Here is a 14,956-nt window from a genome sequence, read left to right on the forward strand (position 1 = left end):
GAATTCATCCTGCTGCGTTTATCAGCAGTCAGGTCATCAATAAACACCAGTGAGCCGGTTCCATTGGCAGCCATACATGTCCATGCCATAACACTGCCTCCACCATTTTTGACAGATGATGTGGTATGCTTTAGATCATGAGCTGTTCCTTTCCTTCTCCATACTTTTATCTTCCCATCATTCTGGTACAAGTTCATCTTGGTTTCATCAGTCCACAGAATCTTATTCCAGAACTGGGCAGGCTTTTTTAGGTGTTTGCTGTAGGGATGGTGGAGAATTTCTCCACGAATCTCGGGGAGGCCGAATGCCAGCGCATTCGGCCCCCCGAAATTGTTGGTGAAATTCTCCGGCCCCCCTCGCCCCCCCTGGGATGGGACTTACCTCCCTCGAATGTCCCTCTCGGCGGTGGGTCCCGGTGGGAGTTCGGCAGCGTTTCGTCAGGGGCGGGGGCGGGGGCGGCGGCCGGTCTTCCGACCGGCTACTGCCGCCGCCATTACAAAATAAAGTAAAAATAAAAAACCACACCCGTGATAGGCTATGTAACGATTAACGTAGCCTATCACGGCTGACTTTGGAAATCTAGCCGTGATAGGCTACGTTAATCGTTACGTAGCCTATCACGGGTGGTGTTTTTTTTTACTTTTTATTTCGTGGCCGGAGAGACGGAGCGCTTCTCCCCGGCCTGAATTTCGGCCAGGTGAGGCGGGGCACCTCCCCCCCCGGCGTGAACTTCGGGGGGAGAACCGAAGCGCCTCCCCCCCACCGTGAAGCAAGCTGCAGGACCAGGTAAGTCCCTTTCGTACATCCCTAGTTTGCTGACAAAGGCTCATCTGGCCTGTTTGTTCTTGAGCGTTACCAGTGGTTTGCACCTTGTTGTGAAGCCTCTGTATTTACATTCATAAAGCTGTCTCTTGACTGTAGGTGTTGACAATGACATGCCTACCTCCGCAAGAGTGTTCTTGACCTGGTTAGATGTTGTGAAAGGGTTCCTCTTCACCATGAGCAGAATTCTGCAGTCATCCACTTTACTTGACTTCTGTGGTCTTCCAGGCCTTTTGCTGTTGCTGAGCTTGCCAGTTAATTCCTTCTTTTTCAGGATGTTCCAAACTGTTGTGTTGGCCACTCCCAATGTTTTTGCTATCTCTGTGATGGGTTTATTTCATATCTTCAGCCTAATGATGGCCTCCTTCACTTGCATGGACACCTCTTTGGACCTCATGTTGTGAGTTCCAGTGAACAGCTACCAAATGCAAATGTGACACTCAGAACCTCCAGGCCTTTTATCTGCTTGATTGGTCATGGGGTACCCAGGAAACAGGCCACACCTGGCCATGCAGCTGCTTGTCAGCCATTCGTTCCATTACTTATGAGCCACCAATGATGGGTGTGTGTGCATGCCACTGGCTGTACTTCCTGAATGGTTAGTGTCCCACTTTTGTCAAACCCCTTGAATTACAGCTGAAAGTCCTGACTTCGCTCCCATCTGGGTGTGTTTCCTTTCAACTTCAATGTGGTGGCGTACAGAGGCCAACTGCCAAAACAGTTATCCTTGTTCCAATATTTCTGGCCCTGATTGTAACTGGTGGCTTGCAGCCAAATTTCAGCTGCAAGCTGTGCTGGAGGCTTAAAAGTTAGCTTGCCATGATATTCAGTGGCAACCTCCTGAGTTTTTGCTGCTGGGCGACCCAAATTCAGTGGTGTAGGGGTGGCAGGAGCCTTGCTAGAGGCCAGGGTCAACTGCATGCAACCCACCTGATTCCCACCCCTGCCTTAAGGGCTTTCATTGAAAAACACATTTTTGCTATGTACCTCCAAGAGCTTTAGAAAGAGGTCAGGGGAAATCCTGAGCAAGTGTAAATGGGCTTAAGTGTATTGATGTCCTGTGTGGCAGTCAATAAAGTGATATGATACATATTTATATAGTTTACCTGGCATTTGTTACATAGATCAGTATCAAGCAGTGACTTCCTGCAAACTCAAATAGGGCTGGTGGAGCTCTGCTGAATCTTTCGGTTGCACAAGTGGTTGCCCATTTCTCTTGCACAACCGGTTCTGCAAGCAGTTGTGCGACCAGTTGCACAATGGGTTGCATAATGGGTGCAAGCAGTTGTGTAACCCAAACGGGTTGCACAAGCATAATGCAAAACTGCTTGTGCAACCATGCTTATGCAAATGTAGCTTTAGTTGAATTCTTCTCTTGTGCATAGTTAAGAACCTAGATTCTGCTAGTGCAACATCATTTGCACTAACAGAATGACACAGTTCTTCAAGTACTTGAAAGGTTGTCACAGAGAGGAAGGCCAGGATCTCTTCTCGATCATCCCAGAGTGCAGGGCATAGAATAATGGGCTCAAGTGACAGGAAGCCAGATTCCGGCTGAACATCGGGAAAACTTCCTGACTGTTAGAGCAATATGACAATGGAACCAATTCCCTAGGGAGGTAGTGGGCTCTCCCAGACTAGAGGCATTCAAGATGGGGCTGGACAGCCACATGTCAGGGATGCTCTGACTTGGATTCCTGCACTGAGCAGGGGGTTGGACTTGATGGTCTTGTAGGCCCCTTCCAACCCTACTATTCTATGATTCTAGTTGGATACTGTGTGTGTGTGTGTGTGTGTGTGTGTGTATATATATATATATATATATATATATATATATAAATAAATAAAATACTACAGACCTCTTCCCCTTCCCCCCCTCCTTTTTTGCATACTTCCATGGAATTAAGCATAGTTATTCTATTTTATAAATATTATCTCAACTTGTGCTTTATATTGTGAGCAGTGCATGAAGAGAATGATCAGGCTGTCTGCAGCAGAGCTGAAGCCTTAGAGGCTGTAATTGGGCCTCTATTACAGAAGCCAACTGGGCTTCATTGGCCCACTGTATATGGCATATTGGTTTCGCTAATTTAATTTTTGCATGGTTGGACTGCTGTGGAACACAAGCAACTTTGACACAGGCTAGGCTTCTCACTGCCAAATATCTATTCAAGTCAACAGTTGAATGCAATGCCCGCTCTTCAGTTTTGGCACGATGGATCTGTGGATGCAGAGAGCACAAAGTCTTCACCAATCATACGTACAAAAATAGCTCTTGCTGTTGAGCTGTTGTCATGCATCTTGGAAATGGTTATCTTTTCAGATGTTCCCCCTTTCTTTGTGTTCCAGGCACACTTTATCTTCAGGTGTCAGTTTTATTTTGTTAGGCTGTGTTAAATAATGAGGGGAGCCATTAACCAAAGTCTCACTACCACCAAGGGAGTGGAGTTCACAGCTGGGCTCTTTCAGAACTCCAGCTGACAGTATCCCTTCCTGGAACAAGTACTTAATACTCAAGAGAGAAGGCAACAAGTAACTTCCCATGCAGGATTTATTGCTAAGGAGAAACAGAGATCCAAAAGTGAAAGGGGTGTGTGAAGTCCATGTGATGGTGAATCATAGGTTTCTCTCTGGGCCTAATTAGCAGTGACTTGCTAATGCAGAATGCAGGTGAGGGATTACATGACTGAGTGTTCCCTGCAGATATGATCAGTGAGAAAGTCAGAACATTTCAGGGAATAAGTGTTTTCTCCGATATCGAGAAATTTTCTATACCACTGAATACAAATATGCAATAAGATTTTGGATATTTCAGAACACCCAGTGTGTGCTTTCTCCTGTAACAGCAGATGCCTTCGCCCAATTGTGAGACTCTTCCCGTCTTGGCTGTTCTTTAAGCACCATTCTGTAGTGCACTTCCTCTCCAGGGCTGGCATGAGACATTTTGCTGCTTGAGGAGAATAGCAAGATGGTGTCCCCCACCCCCCAACACACATTCTACCCACAGAAGCCAACCAGACTGACAAATGAACTGGTGATGGGGCAGCATCCTCCACTGCACCAGAGGGCAGCAGGCTAGCTTAGAAGGTGCAGGGCAGGATGCCTGGGATGCTCAGCTCTGACCACCATCACCACCATCATCACTATTATTATTCATCATGGTGTTTTTATTCTTTATCTGTTCACCACTCTGAGGTCTTTGGATGTGAAGCGGTATACAAATACTGTAAATGAATGAATGAATGAATGAATGAATATAATTTCTATACTGCCCAATAGCTGAAGCTCTCCAGGCAGTTCAACAACAATAGAGGAGAATGGCCAGGTGCTGCTGCCACTACCCCCTCTACTAGGGCTGTGCATGGACCCTCAGAACCAACTTGGAAATTTGCTTCAGGCTGATTCAGCCCCCCACCCCTCATTCTGCCTTGCCCTGAACCTGAGGTGGGATTTGGATGGCTGAATCCCGTTTCCTCCCCCCTGACACCCCACCATGCTGCGCAAGCCCCCAGCTCCTTACCTGGGCCCTCAGGACGTGCACCGGCAGCCATGACGAGGAGGAGTAACTGTCATCATTGTCACTGCCACCACCATCATCGCCGCCACTGCCTGCTGCCGCCAGCTCCTGAGCCCTGAACAGACGGTGGCTCTTCTTGCAGGGAGTTGCCATTTTTAAAATGGCTTGTTGCGACTCCCTGCAACAAGAGCTGGCGTGCATCCGGGACTCAGGAGCTGGCAAGAGCAGCGGCGATGATGGCAGTGGTGACAGCAGAGGTGGAGGCAGTGAAGGTGGCGAAGGGAGCAGCAGCGCCGATGCCACTGTTGCCGCCGTCAGCGATGATGGTGGCTCCTCCTTGTGATGGCTCAGGTAAGGAGCTGGAGGCACCGGTGAGGCTGAGCCGGGGTGCCAAAGCTCCGAAGCACACCAGAGCACTTTGGAAAGCTCCAACCTACTTTGGGTCACTTGGTGCCCCCTCCACTTAACCTCGGAAGGGGCCCAAAGTGGCCCGCTTGGGCTTTGGGCCGAAGCGGTGGACAGCCCTACCTCTACACCACCCAGCATCTGCCATTGACCACTTCACTCTGCCTCAGGTTAGGACTGGCCCTGCTACCCTCTGCCTCTCTGCATTAGTAGATTATTTTGGGAGGCTGGTTGGTAGTCCTACCTTTTTGAGTATGTGGTTAAGGTCTAGGCTAGCTAGCCTCCTAATTCCCATATTGGCTAAAACAGTTGCCTCTAGGAAAGCCAGTCAGGGCCTAGAGACCAGGGGTGTATGAAACCCCGCTTACCTGGCTCCGCTGGGGTCTGCAGGTGGGGTGAGGTGATCCGTTCCTCCCCCTGGAATCCTTGATGGGGGGGAGGCGATCCATTCCTCCCCCCCAGAATCCTGCCCAGCAGGCTCTGCTCTGCAGCCAGTCTGCGGAGCCACCGGCCAGGCCAACCTGCAGCGGGGCCTCCAGCTGTTGCCGGGCTGCTGCGGAGGCAAATGGCGTCTTGCATAGGGGACGCCATTTGTGTCCCTACGCGGGCCCGTGATAGGCTACATATATATTTACATAGCCTATCACGGCTAAAACAGGGATGCAAATGGCATCCCCTATGCCATTTGCATCCCTGCTTTAGCCGTGACAGGCTAAGTAAATATATACGTAGCCTATCACGGGCCTGCGTAGGGATGCAAATGGTGGCCGCTATGACGGCTGCCATTTGCGGCCGCAGCAGCCCGGCAGCGGCCGGAGCCGCCACCATTACTGCCACCGCCGCTTCATCCACCAGCCACCACCGGAGCTGCCACCGCTGGAGCTGCAGCCAGGTAGGCTCCATTTCGTGGGGCTTTCGCGGGGTGGTGGGGTGGGTTGCTCCGTTCTGCCACGGATTCCGGGGGGCTGAATTCACTGGAATTCGGCATCCCTGGGATCCGTGGTGGAATTCTCTAGCATCCCTACTGGAGACTATACCCCACTCCAGCAGTTGCTCTCTGCAGTCCAGCAACTGTTACTTAGTGGCCTACCACCTCTGCCACTGCGGGTTCCATATAGTTATCCAGTGTACTAATAGCAAATGCTTTCTCCAAGTGTAGCTCCTTATTTATTTATTTATTTATTTATTTTTAACATTTCTATACCGCCCAATAGTCAAAACTCTCTGGGCAGTTCACAACAATTAAAACCTTAAAATACAACATGATAAACTACAGTTTAAAAGTTTAAAACTACAGTATAAAATGAAAATAAAAACCAAAAAAGTAAAACCCAGCACCAGTGCAAAGATTTAAAGTACAGTAATGGATTTAAAACAATGGAAACTGAAATACTAAAATGCCTGGGAAAATAAGGTCTTTACCTGGTGCTGAAAGAGCACAGCATAGACGTCAGGTGAGCCTCTCCAGGAAGTTCATTCCAAGCTGGGGTGCCACAATAGAAAAGGCCCTCTTTTTAGTAGCCACCCACCTCACTTCCTTTCTTGGGGGCTCCTAGAGAAGGACTGCTGAAGATGTAGCTGAAACTATGTACCATCCTTTTACAAGAGGGGAGTAACAACACAGGCCTAGAAGAACCTCAAAGATTGCCAAAATACAACAAAATTTTGTGTGTGGGGGGACTAAATGGAGGGAAGCTGCCAAACTAGCCCAGTACCCATGGAATCCTGTCTAACTCTTGGATGGGGGGGGGGTGGATGAAAAACCAGGGGTGAGGGTGAATGGAATGGAATATAATGAATTTGTCTAATCTTTTTGGAAAGCTATCTAAGGTACAGGCCATAACTGAATTCCATCAATTATGCGTTATGTGAAGTACTGCTTTCTGTTGCCTGTCCTGTTGTGGGGCGGCTGCATGGCACTGGCCTGTTAGCCTGTTCTATGATTCTGAGATGGTAAATGCAAACACCTTAGGAAATTCACAGAATTATCTTCAGTAGTCACTGTTTTTGAAGATTGTAGTCCAGATGAACTGGATCTGGATGGAATTGGTGATAAACCTTAAATCACACCTGTACATAGTTTCTATAACAGCTTCTTTGGCCCAAAGGCAAAAGTAGGAAACTTGTCGCCCTCCAGATGTTGTTGGACCACAACTCCCATCATCCATGACCATTGATGATACTGGCTGGGGCTGATGGGTTTTGGAGTCCAGCAACATCTGTAGAGCCACAGGTAACTCACCACTGCCCTAAGAAGAATAGTTTTCTGGGAGCTTCTGATGACATAATTCCAAACAAGACCACCGAAATAGGGTGTCTCGTGTCTGGGCTGACACACACATGCACAAAGTTCTCATAACATTTTACCCGTTAAATCACAGCTAATAGTCAATCCACACATTTAGAAGAATTATGTGGTACAGTCCACATCAGAATGCAGCTGAGTAATTTCCTGATTCAGGGCTCCCTTCAGATATTAAAGCTACCATGTCAGAGAGAAGGTCAGAACATTTATTGAGATGATGGTTTTAATGTAGGGATGTACGAAAGTCACTTACCTTTCCACGGATTATGTTCATGGTGTGGGGGGAAGGTGTTCTGTCCCTTCCCCCGGAATCCTCGACGGGGAAGGAGGTGATCTGGTCCTCCCCCCCTGAATCCTCAACGGCCAGCTGTGCTCTGTGGCGGCTCCACGGAGCAGCCAGCCGGGCCCAGGCCAGGGCCGTCTGCAGCTGGATTTCTGGCCGTGGAGGGCTCTGGGTAAAAAAAAAAACAAACGCGTACGCAAATGGCGGCGGCTATGGCCACCGCCATTTGCATTCCTTATTTTTCGCTGTCTTAGTCTACGTAAATATTTACGTAGACTATGACGGCGAAAATAAAGGGGAACCCAAATAGCATAGTGGGCGCTATTTGCGTCCCTTTTTGATTTGCCGTTTTAGCCTACGTAAATAAATACGTAGGCTAAAACGGCGAATCAAAAAGGGACGTAAATATTTATGTAGGCTAAAACGGTGAATCAAAAAGGGACGCAAATAGCGCCCACTATGCTATTTGGGTTCCCCTTTATTTTCGCAGTCATAGTCTACGTAAATATTTATGTAGACTAAGACGGCGAAAAATAAGGAACGCAAATGGCGGCGGCCATAGCCGCCGCCATTTGCGTACACATTTGTTTGTTTTTAACCAGGATGTGATAGGCTACGTAAGTCTTTACGTAGCCTCTCACGTCTCTGTAAAAAACAAACAAACCCCAAACGACAAGGCTGCAAATGGTGGTGGCGGCAGCCTGTCGAAAGACCAGCCGCCTCAGCTGCCGCCGCCTAAGCCACTGCTGGAGCCGCCGCCGCCCGGAACATCCGCCCCAGGTAAGTCTCATCTGGGGGGGATCTGTGGGGGGGGGCGGGGGGCAGGCCATTCCGCCACAGATTTCGAGGGGCTGAATGCACTGGCATTCGGCCTCACCGAGATCCGTGGCGGAATTCTCTGACATCCCTATTTTAATGGCATTAAGAGGTTTTCAATACCATGGAATACAAATGTGCAAGATTTTTGTTCCCCTGCCCCCAAATAAAAATATATCCAGTATTTCTAGAAACCAACTATGTTAATTGTTGTGAACTACCCAAAGAGCTTTGGCTTTTGGGCAGTATAGATATGTAATTAATTAATTAATTAATTAATATTTAAAGGAGGAAAGCAAGATTACCAATATGATAGAGAATTGTTTCCCAGCTTCCAAATCATTTTACAATAGTCACTGGATTCACATATCTTGCTGAATTGATTTAATACTGATGAAAGTGAAGCATTACATAAATAATATACTGGCAGGATTACTGCACATTTCAGCTTTTCAGAATGATTCCTGACCTTTCCCACAAAATGCTAGAAGCTTCCTAGCAGGCTTGCCATAATTAGCTGAACTTCATAAAACTGAGAATAGGTTGTGCTTCACAGCACCGGACAGATAGGATAAAGGGGCTCTAAAGGGTATTTCCAAAACAATCTTCTGTGAAAACCAATAAAGATAGCTGGACAAAAAAGGGATTACATTTAGTTAGTGAAATAAAGTTAGTGAAATTAAACAAAAGTTCAGACTTAGCTCAAAAAGGTGTGAAGCGGACAGAAGCCCAGCTTAACTGTTGACCTGGCTCCTTTTGTAATGGGAGTAACTGCCTTGTGTACAAGAGCATGGACCCAGGGCGTGGACTCATGGTGCAGGTGGCAGTGACCTTAGTGAAGCTAAGCTGGTCTTGGTTTTGTCAGTGTCTGGATGGGAGACCATATGGAATCACATATTCCCTTCCCCGAGTTCTACAGAAGGAAAGCATGATATAAATATAATAGCATATGCCATACGTAACGTTTATTGGGAAATCCTCCTGCGCAATCCCAGTATTAAATTAAAGGTATGAGGAGTTGCTTTATGTGGAGCTAGACCCAAGGTCCATCTGCCCTAGTTCAGGTCCATCTACCCAAAGTCCATCTGCCCAAGGTCCATCTGTCCTAGTGCAGACACAAGGTCCATCTGTCCTAGTGCAGTGCACTCTCTGGCCGTGGTTCTCTAAGGTCTTGGACATAGGTCTTTCCAAGCCTTTTATCTAAGAAATGCTAGGGATTGAACATGTGATCTCTATGTGCCATGTTCATATTGGGCCACTGAGCACCTTGGTCTTATCAGCTTCCATGAATTACATCAAGCCATGCACAGATGTTGTTCCCGGTGGGTTGTGTACAGAGGTTAAAATTTACCCACCAGGCATATCGAAGTAAGTCAATTGAAATGTATGGGACTGCTCAAGGGGAAATGGCTTCGAAATTGCAGTCCTAGCACTGCAAACACACTTCAAGCACTCTTGTAAGGCACACTTCAGAGGGGACAATATATGGCACACATGTCAATATACTGTGGTATAGAAAAGGAACACTATGAAACCCTTTGGGGTAGGTGTACCATTAGCTATGAATAGATATAAGCACAATTTGGTTGTTCTAACATTTCTCAGGGACTATAAATTAATAGAGGTAAGTGTAATGGTCTAATTGGGTAAAAATATTTTTCACATTTTATTTGCATATTTATATTTATTTATTTAAAATACTTCTTGGCCGCCTTCCAGGGCACAAGCCCTCCCAAGGGAGCTTACAACAATAAAATACACAAAAACAGTTAAAATATTAAAAATATTAAAAACATAAAAACAATAAAGCCAACAATTAAAACAACAATTAAAACCAACAATAAAACCAACAATGATGTTAACAGCAGCAACAGTAGCAGTCATATCAATAGAAGGCCAAGGTAAAATAATATGTTTTAAAGGCCTTCTTAAAAGTCTGCAATGATTGAGCATGGCAGACCTCCAATGGCAGCTTGTTCCAAAGATGTGAGGCCACTGCAGAGAAGGCCCTCTCATGTGTGGTCACCCACCTGACTGCTCTCATGGGTGGGCAAATGAGAAGGGTCTCTTTTTCTGATCTTAAATACATTTATGACAAATTCATGTCTATGAGTCATGTGAATTATGACTGATGAGCTGTTTAAAATCCATCTGGCACATGATTTTTAGTAGCATATCAAAACTTGATAACAGAACTTTAACATAACTTTCCCTTGATTAATCATACTAAAAGGATTTCTTTTGTTATTTTAAAAATGGATAACATAGTCAGCCATGGCCTTTTAAAGATAGAATTTGAGGCAATTATTTCAGTGTACAGTAATTACACTTAAATTTAGTTGATTTACAGTCATACCATGAATTGGAATTGCTGAAATGAAAAGGGTCATAATCCTACATTTTGGAAATCCTGAACAATTACAGGGTAGTTGGAATAAACATAATTGCCTCTTATTGCATTATTATGATTATGATTATTGATAAGCTGGTAACTCGGCAAAGATATATGCATTCTTCTACAAAATCTTTGAGATTGTTTACCTAACAAAGGGAGTTTTCTCTGACCGTTCAAACGCACAATTAAAAAACTGAACTTTAACCCTCCACGGTTACTCTAACCTATCACAAACATGTTGATCATGGAGGGTGATTCAGTTTTCTTGGCTGGAGAAACTGGCTGGATTATTTGCTGCTGTTGTTGTTGATGGTGATGATATCCCATTGAGATATTACACTGTTTGCAAGAATTATTTATGCTTCTGACTGAATCCTCACTGCTAATGTAACATAGAAAGCGTTGATACGAGGATCTCACTTATGATGACATCTGAGTCCTAAAATGAACAGTGGCCCAGGCAAGATCCACATGTTAGCACTTTGGACATTATGGCTAGATCTACACTACTGCCTTATAGCGGTATTGAAGTGCACTGGGGCACATTACACATTCGATATACCGCTATTGTAGTGTTATTTCCTGCTTTTTATTCCACGTTATCCAGTATACCGCAACAAAAGTCATTGAGTGTTCTACGAGGTAGAAATACACAAGAGGGATATAGCATTGCCACGATGGGATCATATGATAAGACACAACGTGTAGATCTGGCCTATGTTGCTAGCAGGGATTCAAGAGCATGAATGATTCTTACATATGTAATCTCCCAATTACTATTCAGCTGAATGGACCCTCAGAGACCAACCAGAAATCAGAATGTCGATCTCTTTGCCTATGGATAAAGCAGAGTTGTGGAGGAATCACTTCTCCTGAGAAACAGAAAACGGAAACAGGCCCCTTACTGTACGGGGGGCTCTTCACTATGTGAAGCTAAGCAGCGGTCAGCAACCACATGGTGGTCTGTGAATTACCATCCTACTGCAACTGGTCAGAAATCCCAGGTCATTATGACTCACTGCCTAGCTGCGGTCAGCAGATAACTAGCATTCTTGTGGTCAGCATAGCCATACGAGCTCTTTAAATTGTCACCATAATACATCTATTCCCACTCACAAAATAGTCACATTCTGTCCTAGGGCATGCATGGTCTGAAGGCATATTGCTGTGCTCACACCATTTGTCCAAGAAATGAGAAGAGCTTCTGGGGGTGTAGCGCTCATCCGGTTTTGCTTCCCTTTAGAATGAGGTCACTGGAGGGTTCTGACATTTTGCAACATTTGCATTTACTTACGAATATAGTGGTTGAGCATAGGTAGAGGCACACAGCTTAAACACTCGGATCCCTCCAAAATCCACTGCTCCCACATCACATCTCTAGGGAGAGTACCCGAACCCGGATTTCAGGGCTGGCCCTCCCACGAGGCTGGTCGAATCCCCTTGCTCAGGCAGCACATCTGGAAGGGTGGTGGATCCCACGTGCCCCATCACAGGGTGGGCCATGGGTCCTGATGCAGAGCCGCTCTGGCCACTCTCCTGCTGCAGCAAATGCTGCAGCAGGAAAGCAGCCATCGCAGCTCTCCAGAACAGCTGCCACCACTGCTCACCCTATGCTGCAGTTCTGAGTAAAGCGTAAGGGGATGGCCATTCTGCAGAGCCACACCAGCCAGTCCCTTGCTGCAGAAGGCGAGCACCCGGCACAGCTCGCCGGAGCACTGCCCACCCAGTGCCTTACCCCGAGCACCCCTTAGAGCAAGGCATCGGGTGTGTAGGCTCTCTGGGGAACCACACTGACAGCTTCCCGGTTCAGCTTTCCACAGAGCCCATGCGGGGCAATTGCCTCACTGAGGGGTCTTCCTGAGCGTGTGGCACTGGCGGGCAGGTGGCCCTGGAGACTGCCTTTTGTGCAGCAGTGGCCCAATACAGGAAGGACCCCTCAGACCAAGGTATTGATGGGAAGGCGGGTGGTGGTGGGGGAAGAGGAGGAGGGTGTTGGCAGTGGCTCCAGTGCCTCGTGCTTGCTCTCTGGCAGCGGCATCAGCTCGCTCCCCCTCTCCCTGGCAGCGGTGGCTCATGCTCCCCTGCCCCCCGCAGCAGTGGCGGCAGCTCTGAGGGCTTGTGCTGGCCCTGGCAGCAGCATCAGCAGTGTCTGTGGCATGTCTTGGGCTGGACTGTCTGAGATGCTTACAGAGCCCAAACTGAGCTCTGTGTCCTCTGTCTCACTCAAACTGCAGTTTATGGTTCCTTTCCCATGCAAACACCTGGCCCCTTTCCCCTGGCAGCATGTGTGTGTATGTGAATCCAGATATGTCATCTCTCCTGACCATCACCATTCTCAGCTCCCAGGGAGACACATCACTGGAGCATCATGGGTTATCAACACTCTTTGGTCAAGTCCGAGATGCTGTCCAGATATTGCCTCAGGGCAACCCATACTGGCAGCTCTGTCCCAGAAATCTGAGAGAAAACCCATGACAATATGATGCAGCGATCTTGCTGAAGCTCAGCTAGCCAATGCTTGGGTGGCTGACCACCTGGGAGTGGGAAACCTATGCATCTTGCCTCAAATTCCATCATGGAAGAAAGACAGGATATACTTTGATAAATAACTAAATATTCTGAAATGATTGGTTGAGGGCATGCAAGTGAATGGCTCTTAATGCCTATAACTAAACTGTTGGTTTCATTTGGGAAAATTCTTGGGAATGTTAATTTGTTTGTTTTAGTTATAGGCCTTTATAACATGAAGTCAAGACCGGGTTGGTACTCAGAGCGTGCGCACGCGTGCTTGTGCGCGCCAATTTCTAATGTTAAAGATGTAATTTAAAAAATGGAACTAGGTCTTCCTTCAGCCAAACCTACAGAGGACAGAAGATTCATTGTCTGAAAGTATATGTGAGGCTTTAGAACCAAAATCCTCTGAGGAGACTTGACAGTATGAGGTAAAATGTGCTATACCTTCAACTTCAGGTTGAGTGATAAGTGATCCTGCTGTATTGCCTACAGATATCTCATCAAAGAGGGTGTGTGCTTTAGCTACAAGCTGTCCTAAGAGTGTTTCTGCTGTTTCTGACTGCACACTTCAATTACAGCATGTTCAACTTTACAAGGCAACAAATCATTAAACCAGATTCAGTGTTTTTCCTAGAACCTTCTAGAAAAATAGAATTCTTGATGTGTGTTCTTGGCATTTCCCATTCTACGAGCCAACAGAACTAAAGGCTGCAACTCCCCTTCTTTATAATGCAGTGAAATAATGTGATAGGACTTCAAAGGCTTTGTCTTTGATTCTTGTTGCAATTAATTTACATGGCATTCACTTAATCAGTCATGCCTAAAATTTCTCCTCAGGGTGTAAAAATGCTTACCAGAGCAGAGATTCAAGGAAGCTGAGTTCGCAGTGGGTTGTGATATGCTTTATACTGAGGCTGCTGTTATATTGGAGGTGTTTCAGTCATGAATAACATTGGAAATATAGGAAATAGTTGTTGACTGTTTATGACGGCAAAGACAGAGGACTGGGCACTCTGCATTGCTAGACTGGTGCAAGAAGAGAACTGGGGCGGTGGGAGGGAGGATTGTTCCATCATATATAGCTGGCTGCCTGTTTGCTGCCTGCACCCCCTCCCCCGCACCCCTCAATCTCCCAGTAACCTCTGGAGTGAGTGAGAACACCTGCCAAAGTTTCTCCAGCCAATCGGAGCAGAGTGCTGTCTCTGAGCCTTTGAGACCTTCAGGTATTGTGGAGACTTAAAAACTGCCCTGCTACGAGGTGGTGGGCTGCGCTGGCAGGGGGCGACCGCAAAGGGGGGTGCCCTTCTTTGGTTTGCCCCTTTGGCTTACCATGAGGATGAGGGTGCCTTCCCCCCGCCTTCCTTTCCTCTTTGGTTTGTTTACTTCCCGTTTATGTGTTGACTGCCTGCATCGTGTGAGTGGGGTGTCCCCAAGTGAGCACAGGGATCCCCTGACAACAGCTGTTTTCATATGTTATTGTTGCTGCCCTGGGTGAGAGACAGGGGATGGGAGCTTCACACCCAGAACTGCTTCTCTGCCTAGGGTGGGAGCGGTAGTCAGAAGCGGAGCTTCCCCTGGGTGAGAGTCGGGGGGGAGAGGAGAGAACTACTTTGCCACACCCAGGTGAGAAGGAATGAGCACGAACCAATGGAAGTAGGTTGAATAGCTAGGAAATAAGCACTTTACTTGTTCTCCACTTTGTTTGTTTGGCTGACAAGCCTGATGCCCTAGGTGTGACCAGCGACTGGTTATAACCGTAAACTACAAATTGTGATTGTGTTAGTTTGGCTGGGAGTGATTGTTAGGTGAGTGGAGTGTATGTGTTGAGTGGCTGAATGTACATTTGAATGGTTGGTGGCTGTTGAGAGTGTGCGGGTACTTTTGCTGTGGTAAGGATGT

This window comes from Heloderma suspectum, chromosome 5, assembly GCF_057233095.1.
Source record: "Heloderma suspectum isolate Gila_16-S chromosome 5, 16-S_ref, whole genome shotgun sequence".
Lineage (NCBI taxonomy): Eukaryota > Metazoa > Chordata > Lepidosauria > Squamata > Helodermatidae > Heloderma > Heloderma suspectum.